Genomic DNA, 8,730 nt, shown 5'->3' with positions numbered 1-8,730 from the left:
AACCTTGGGTTTTCTCTCCTTGGCCTCAACTGAGTGGAGGATGCCCACCCACATTATTGAGAGTAATTTTTACTTGAAGTCACTTGGTTGTAGACCTGCACCAGATGGACCAAATCCCTTCATAGCAACACTTAGATGAGCGTTTGCTTAACTGGCCAAGTCCAGCGGAAGCCTGACCGCCACTGACTCACACAGGTTTCGGAGGAATGAAGGCTGGATGGGAGGGAGTAAGAGGGGCAGGGAGGCCCCAGGGAAGGCTGAGCCCCTCCAAGCCAAGGGTGGAGGTGGACCTGCTGGGCTGGAGGCTTCTGGGCCAACAGAGGTGAGCTGGAACAGGGAGAGAGATGGGCCCTGCAGTGAGCCAGGACTAAATTGGGCAAGGGGAGTAGGCCCCCTGCTAGACTTCTATCGGAAATGACAGAGGTGACTTAACTAAGATTATACATATGTTAAAGGCTAAGGACTTTGCAGTGGTCCAGAGGTTAAGCATCTGTGCTACAGCAGGGGTGTGGATTCAGACTGTGGTCTGGAAACTAAGACCCTGTGTGCTGCGCAGTATGGCCAAAAAAAGGCTAATGGAATATTACAAATGACACGTCAAACAATTGGACAACTTAAAAATGAACAAATTCCATGCAAAACAAAGTCAAGAAGAAATAGACAACCTGAATAATCCTCCATCTATTGAGGAAAATAAATTTGTTTTTAGAAATCTTCCCACAAAGAAAATTCCAGGCCTGAATAGCAAATTCTACCACTGTTTAACAGGAGTGAGTGACAGGGATTTAACAGAAAAATGTTACCAGTTCTATTCAGACTTTCAGAATTTTGGAAAGGAAACCAGTGTCAATAATTTCGAAAGAATTCAACTTATATAAAACGTTTTGGGATGTCCTAGTCTTCTCAGGGACCATAACAAAATACCATAGATTGAGTGGCTCACACAACGGGAATTTGTTTTCTCACAGTTGTAGATGCTGGGAAGTCCAAAATTAAGGTTCTTGCCAATTTGGTTCCTGGTGAGCGCTGCCTTTTTGCCTTGCTATGTCCTTTGGCAGAGTAAGCACAAGCCCTAGTGTCTTTCCCTCTTGTAAGGACATCCATCCTATTGTATCAGGACCCCACCCTTATGACTTCATTTAACCTTTTTATTTCCAGCTAGCCCCACCTCCAAATACAGTCACATACAACTGGAATGGGAGAGAGGAGGACCCAATTCAGTCCGCATCAAGGGGATAATTTACGACTCTTCTGTAAGGCCAGCATTACTTTTGATACTGACAAAATATTATAAGAAAACTACCAGTATCTATCATGATCATATATGCAAAAATTCTAAAAATAATTTTAGCAAGTAGAATTATAGTATAATGTTAAGACAAAATGGTGTTTTCCTAAGAATGCAAGGCTGGTTTAACATTCCAAATTCAATATAACTCGCCATATTAATTTTAAAAAATGATTATCTCAGTGGACGTAGAAAAGATCTATTAAATGCAGATGTACAGAATACAAAATCATTTATGAGAAAAACTCGCAGCTAGCTAGGAATAGAAGGAAGCTTCCTCAACCTGATAAAAGATTTCTATGGAAAGCATACAACTAACATCATACTTAATGGTGAAAGATGATATATTGTCCAAGATTAGGAACAAAACATTTCCAGTCTCACCGCTTCTACTCTACACTGTATTGGAAGTTCTGCCCAGTTCCGTAAACCCAAGAAAGGAAATCAAAGGCATATGGATTAGAAAGGAAGAAATAAAATTTCCCCTATTTGCAGATGACATCATTGTTTTTGTAGAAAAGCTGATGACATCTACAAATCTGCTAGAACTAATGAGTGCATTTAGGAAAATTGCAGGAGAGAAGATCAATATACAAAACCCAGTTGTAGAGCTTCCTTGATGGCTCAGTGGTAAAGAATCTGCCTGCCAGTGCAGGAGACACAGTTTTAGTTCCTGGTCTGGGAGGATCTCTCATGCCATGGAGCCACTAAGCCCATGCACCACATCTGAGCCCAGGAACCACAACTACTGAAGCCTGTGCACTCTAGAGCCCATGCCCTGAAACTAGAGTAGCCACTGCAACTGGAGTAGCCCCCACACCCCACAACTAGAGAAAACCCACGCTCATCAACGAAGACCCAGTGCAACCAAAAATAAATAAAAATTTTAGAAAGCTTATTTCCTCGTCACCTTATATGCAGTTTTAAACTATTAATTCTACCTCAATAAAGCTGTTAAAAAATTATATATATGCATGTATGAGAGCGCACATGCTCACGTCTGACTCTTTGCAACGCTGTGGACTGTAGCCCAACAGGCTCCTCTGTCCACGGGATTCTCCAGGCAAGAATACTCAAGTGGGTTGCCATGGCCTCCTCCAGGTCATCTTCCCAACCCAGGCATCGAACCCATGTCTCCTGCATCTTTTGCATTGCAGGTGGATTCTTTATCCACTGAGCCACCTGGGAAGCCCATCTATATACATAGATACCAGATAAAAGTCGCTTAGAAGCCTAACATATAATACACTTATTTTATTCTAAGAAAAATGCAAAATATAACCACTCTGAACTATTTCATTCCTTACCCATCAGACATAGAAAAATTCAGAACACCACCTACATCCTCGGCTGGTGAGGCCGAGAGGAGACAGCAACTCATGTACTCCTGGTGGCAGTGCAGAACAGCACAAACCCTCTGGAAGGAATTTGGCAATCTACAGAAAGATTATCCATGCAATCCCATGTCTTGTAATTTATCCTAAATGTACACCTACAGCAATTTTTATAGAAAACAGCACCACATGTTCACAAGCATATTCATTGCAGCACTATTTGAAATTACAAAATATCAGAGATCACATGTCCATAACGGTTGTGGCTCACATCATGAACTCCTTATTGCCAAATTCAGACTGAAATTGAAGAAAGTGGAGAAAACCACTAGCCCATTCAGGTATGACCTAAATCATATCCCTTATGACTATACAGTGGAAGTGAGAAATAGATTTAAGGGACTAGTTCTGATAGAGTGTCTGATGACCTATGGATGGAGGTTCATGACATTGTACAGGTGAGAGGATCAAGACCATCCCCAAGAAAAAGAAATGCAAAAAAGCAAAATGGCTGTCTGAGGAGGCCTTACAAATAGCTGTGAAAAGACGGGAAGCAAAAACCAAGGAGAAAAGGAAAGATATATCCATTTGAATGCAGAGTTCCAAAGAATAGCAAGGAGAGCTAAGAAAGCCTTCCTCAGTGATCAATGCAAAGAAATAGAGGAAAACAATAGAATGGGAAAGACTAGCGATCTCTTCAAGAAAATTAGAGATACCAAGGGAACATTTTATGCAAAGATGGGGTCAATAAAGGACAGAAATGGTAGGGACCTAACAGAAGCAGAAGATATTAAGAAGAGGTGGCAAGAATACACAGAAGAACTGTACAAAAAAGATCTTCACGACCCAGATAATCACAATGGTGTAATCACTCACCTAGAGCCAGACATCCTGGAATGTGAAGTCAGATGGCCTTAGGAAGCATCACTATGAACAAAGCTAGTGGATGTGATGGAATTCCAGTTGAGCTATTTCAAATCCTGAAAGATGAAGCTGTGAAAGTGCTGCACTCAATATGACAGCAAATTTGGAAAACTCAGTGGCCACAGGACTGGAAAAGGTCAGTTTTCATTCCAATCCAGAAGAAAGGCAATGCCAAAGAATGCTCAAACTACCACACAATTGCACTCGTCTCACACACTAGCAAAGTAATGCTCAAAATTCTCCAAGCCAGGCTTCAGCAATACGTGAACCGTGAACTTCCAGATGTTCAAACTGGTTTTAGAAAAGGCAGAGGAACCAGAGATCAAATTGCCAACATTTGCTGGATCATCAAAAAAGCAAGAGAGTTCCAGAAAAAACATCTATTTCTGCTTTATTGACGATGCCAAAGCATCCACACATTTGACTGTGTGGATCACCAGAAACTGTGGCAAATTCTTCAAGAGGTGGGAATACCAGACCACCTGACCTGCCTCTTGAGAAACCTGTATGCAGGTCAAGAAGCAACACTTAGAACTGGACATGGACCAACAGACTGGTTCCAAATCTGGAAAGGAGTACATCAAGGCTGTATATTGTCTCCCTGCTTTTTTAACTTATAATCAGAATACATCATGAGAAACGCTGAGCTGGAAGAAGCACAAGCTGGAATCAAGATTGCCGGGAGAAGTATCAATAACCTCAGATATGCAGATGACACCACCTTATGGCAGAAAGTGAAGAAGAACGAAAAAGCCTCTTGATGAAAGTGAAAGAGGAGAGTGAAAAAGTTGGCTTAAAGCTCAACATTCAGATAACTAAGATCATGGCATCTGGTCCCATCGCTTCATGGCAAATAGATGGGGAAACAGTGGAAACAGTGTCAGACTTTATTTTGAGGGGCTCCAAAATCACTGCAGATAGTGATTGCAGCCATGAAATTAAAAGATGCTTACTCCTTGGAAGGAAAGTTATGACCAACCTAGACAGCGTATTAAAAATCAGAGACATTACTTTGTCAACAAAGGTCCGTCTAGTCAAGGCTAAGGTTTTTCCGGTAGTCGTGTATGGATGTGAGAGTTGGACTATAAAGAAAGCTGAGTGCCGAAGAATTGATGCTTTTGAGCTATGGTATGGAGAAGACTCTTGAGAGTCCCTCGGACTGCAACGAGATCCAACCAGTCCGTCCTAAAGATCAGTCCTGGGTGTTCGTTGGAAGGACTGATGCTGAAGCTGAAACTCTAATACTTTGGACACCTGATGCGAAGAACTGACTCATTTGAAAAAACCCTGATGCTGGGAAAGATTGAGAGCAGGAGGAGAGGGGGACGACAGAGGATGAGATGGTTGGATGGCATCATGGACTGCATGGACATGGGTTTGGGTAAACTCTGGGAGTTGGTGATGGACAGGGAGGCCTGGCGAGCTGTGGTTCATGGAGTCGCCAAGAGTCAGACTCTACTGAGCAACCAAACTGAACCGAACTGAACGGTTGACTAACATAATAAGCAGAAGCCCATTCCCAGTAAGAATGAGAAAGACCATTATAATATTCTGGACACATGTATTAAGTGAAAAGTGTTAAAGAATGATATCTCTGTATATTTGAGGAGGAGAAATAGGAATATGTATGTTCACCTGTGCTTATTTTTTCAGAAAGAAGGATGAAGGAAACCCAGGGGCGGTTGAGAAGGTGTTGGTAGGACATTTTTCTGAGCAAGTCTTTCCATATGGCTTTGATTTGGGGAATTACATTAATATTTTATATATTCAAGGGTAAAATTTAAAAAAAGCATAAAATTAAGGCTCCCCTGCTGGCTCAGTGGTAAAGAATCCACCTGCCAGTTCAGGAGACATGCATTCGTTCAATCCCTGATCCTGGATGACCCCACGTGTCACAGAGCAACCAAGCCCACGAGCCACTACTACTGAACCCACATGCTGCAACTACTGAAGCTCATGCATCCAGAGCCTGTGTTCTGCAATAAGAGAAGCCAGCGCAGTGAGAAGTCCATTCATCACAACTAGAGAGTAACACTCACTCACCACAACTGGAGAAAGCCCTGTGAAGCAATGAAGACCCAGCACAATCATAAATAAGCAAATTTTTTAAGTCCCTGAGGGCACAAACCACATGGTGGAACAATTATTCAGGAAAATCTGCAATGACTTGAAAGAAAGTTACAAAACCTTGCTGAGGGCAATTAAAGAAAATCTAAATAAAGAGGGAATTATGCCTAATTCATGTATTCAAAGAGTCAGTATTGTTCCTATTTCTGCTCTCCCCAACTTGATCTATCCAGTGTAATCCAAATAAAAGTCCCACAGGTGTTTTTTGTTTGTTTGTTTGTTTTAACGTGAAAATTGAAAAACTGGTGCTAAAATTTAAGTGGAAATGCAAAGAACCTGACATGGACGAAATAAATTTTGGAAAGTACAAACCTGGAGGAATTCCACCTTTGATTTTAAGACTTATGATAAAGTTATATTAACTAAAACAGTGTGGTGTGGGTGTAAAGTTAGACATATGGATTAATGAAACAGAAGAGAGACTCCACAAAAACACCCTCACATATACAGTTGCTTTTTAAAAAGGTACCCACCATACTGATAATTTATGGGGTAAAGAGTCCTTTAACCAGTGCTGGAACAACTAGAGGTACATGTGGGGGAGGGGAAGAAACACAATCAGAAGCACTACCTGTACAAAAACTAATTCCAAATGGATTATAACCTGTAAGTGAAATCTAAAACTACAACATTTCTGTAAGAAAATATAATAGGAAATCTTCAAGATCTCTGCGGAGGCGAAGATTTTTTAGGCCATAAAAAGGCCTAACTATATGCTTAACTGGTTATCATCAAATTCATCTGCTCCTCAAAGGATCCTGTTTGGAAAACAAAACTAGAACCAACCATCACACTAGGAGGAACTATTTAGGATTCCTATAGCTAACAAAAGGTTTATATCCAAAATTATATAAAGAACCATTAGGATGCAGTAATGAGACAAATGGGGCTTCCCAAGTGACACAGTGATGAAAAATCCACCTGCCAATGCAGGAAATGCAAGAGACACAGTTTCAATCCCTGGGTTGGGAAGATCCCCTGGAGAGGAGGAAATGGCCACCCACTCCAGTACCCTTGCCTGGAAAATCCCATGGACAGAGGAGCCTGGTGGGCTACAGTCCGCGGGGTTGCAAAGAGTCGGACATGACTGAGCAGCTGAGCACAGTACATACATAGCACAGCACAATGAGACAAATAGTTTAGTTTTTAATGACAAAAGAATTGAACAGTCACTTTACAAAATAAGATACACACACATCCCAATAAACATATGAATATAGGCTCAATATCTTTAGTTATTCAGTTCAGTTCAGGCGCTCAGTCATGTCCAACTCTGCGATCCCATGAACCGCAGCTCGCCAGGCCTCCCTGTCCATCACCAACTCCCAGAGTTTACCCAAACCCATGTCCATGCAGTCCATGATGCCATCCAACCATCTCATCCTCTGCCGTCCCCATCTCCTCCTGCTCTCAATCTTTCCCAGCATCAGGGTCTTTTCAAATGAGTCAGTTCTTCGCATCAGGTGGCCAAAGTATTGGAGTTTCAGCTTCAACATCAGTCCTTCCAACGAAGGACTGATCTCCTTTAGGATGGACTGGCTGGATCTCCTTGCAGTCCAAGGGACTCTCAAGAGTCTTCTCCACACCATAGCTCAAAAGCATCAATTCTTCAGCGCTCAGCTTTCTTTATAGTCCAATTCTCACATCCATACATGACTACCAGAAAAACCTTAGCCTTGACTAGATGGACCTTTGTTGACAAAGTAATGTCTCTGATTTTTAATACGCTGTCTAGGTTGGTCATAACTTTCCTTCCAAGGAGTAAGCATCTTTTAATTTCATGGCTGCAATCACTATCTGCAGTGATTTTGGAGCCCCCCAAAATAAAGTCTGACACTGTTTCCACTGTTTCCCCATCTATTTGCCATGAAGCGATGGGACCAGATGCCATGATCTTAGTTATCTGAATGTTGAGCTTTAAGCCAACTTTTTCACTCTCCTCTTTCACTTTCATCAAGAGGCTTTTTCATTCTTCTTCACTTTCTGCCATAAAGGTGGTGTCATCTGCATATCTCCAAATTTGCTGTCATATTGAGTGCAGCACTTTCACAGCTTCATCTTTCAGGATTTGAAATAGCTCAACTGGAATTCCATCACATCCACTAGCTTTGTTCATAGTGATGCTTCCTAAGGCCCATCTGACTTCACATTCCAGGATGTCTGGCTCTAGGTGAGTGATCACACCATTGTGATTATCTGGGTCATGAAGATCTTTTTTGTACAGTTCTTCTGTGTATTCTTGCCACCTCTTCTTAATATCTTCTGCTTCTGTTAGGTCCCTACCATTTCTGTCCTTTATTGACCCCATCTTTGCATAAAATGTTCCCTTGGTATCTCTAATTTTCTTGAAGAGATCGCTAGTCTTTCCCATTCTATTGTTTTCCTCTATTTCTTTGCATTGATCACTGAGGAAGGCTTTCTTAGCTCTCCTTGCTATTCTTCGGAACTCTGCATTCAAATGGATATATCTTTCCTTTTCTCCTTGGTTTTTGCTTCCCGTCTTTTCACAGCTATTTGTAAGGCCTCCTCAGACAGCCATTTTGCTTTTTTGCATTTCTTTTTCTTGGGGATGGTCTTGATCCTCTCACCTGTACAATGTCATGAACCTCCATCCATAGGTCATCGGACAATCTGTCTATCAGAACTAGTCCCTTAAATCTATTTCTCACTTCCACTGTATAGTCATAAGGGATTTGACTTAGGTCATACCTGAATGGTCTAGTGGTTTTCTCCACTTTCTTCAATTTCAGTCTGAATTTGGCAATAAGGAGTTCATGATCTGAGCCACAGTCAGCTCCCGGACTGTATAGAGCTTCTCCATCTTTGGCTGCAAAGAATATAATCAATCTGATTTCGGTGTTGACTATCTGGTGATGTCCATGTGAGAGTCTTCTCTTGTGTTGCTGGAAGAGGGTATTCTCTTGGTAGAACTCTATTAGCCTTTGCCCTGCTTCATTCCGTTATTCCAAGGCCAAATTTGCCTGTTACTCCAGGTGTTTCTTGAAGTCCTACTTTTGCATTCCAGTCCCCTATAATGAAAAGGACATCTTTTTGGGG

This window comes from Odocoileus virginianus, chromosome 17, assembly GCF_023699985.2.
Source record: "Odocoileus virginianus isolate 20LAN1187 ecotype Illinois chromosome 17, Ovbor_1.2, whole genome shotgun sequence".
Classification (NCBI taxonomy): domain Eukaryota; kingdom Metazoa; phylum Chordata; class Mammalia; order Artiodactyla; family Cervidae; genus Odocoileus; species Odocoileus virginianus.
The sequence above is the reverse complement of the archived record's forward strand: the minus strand, read 5'-3'. Positions refer to the sequence as shown.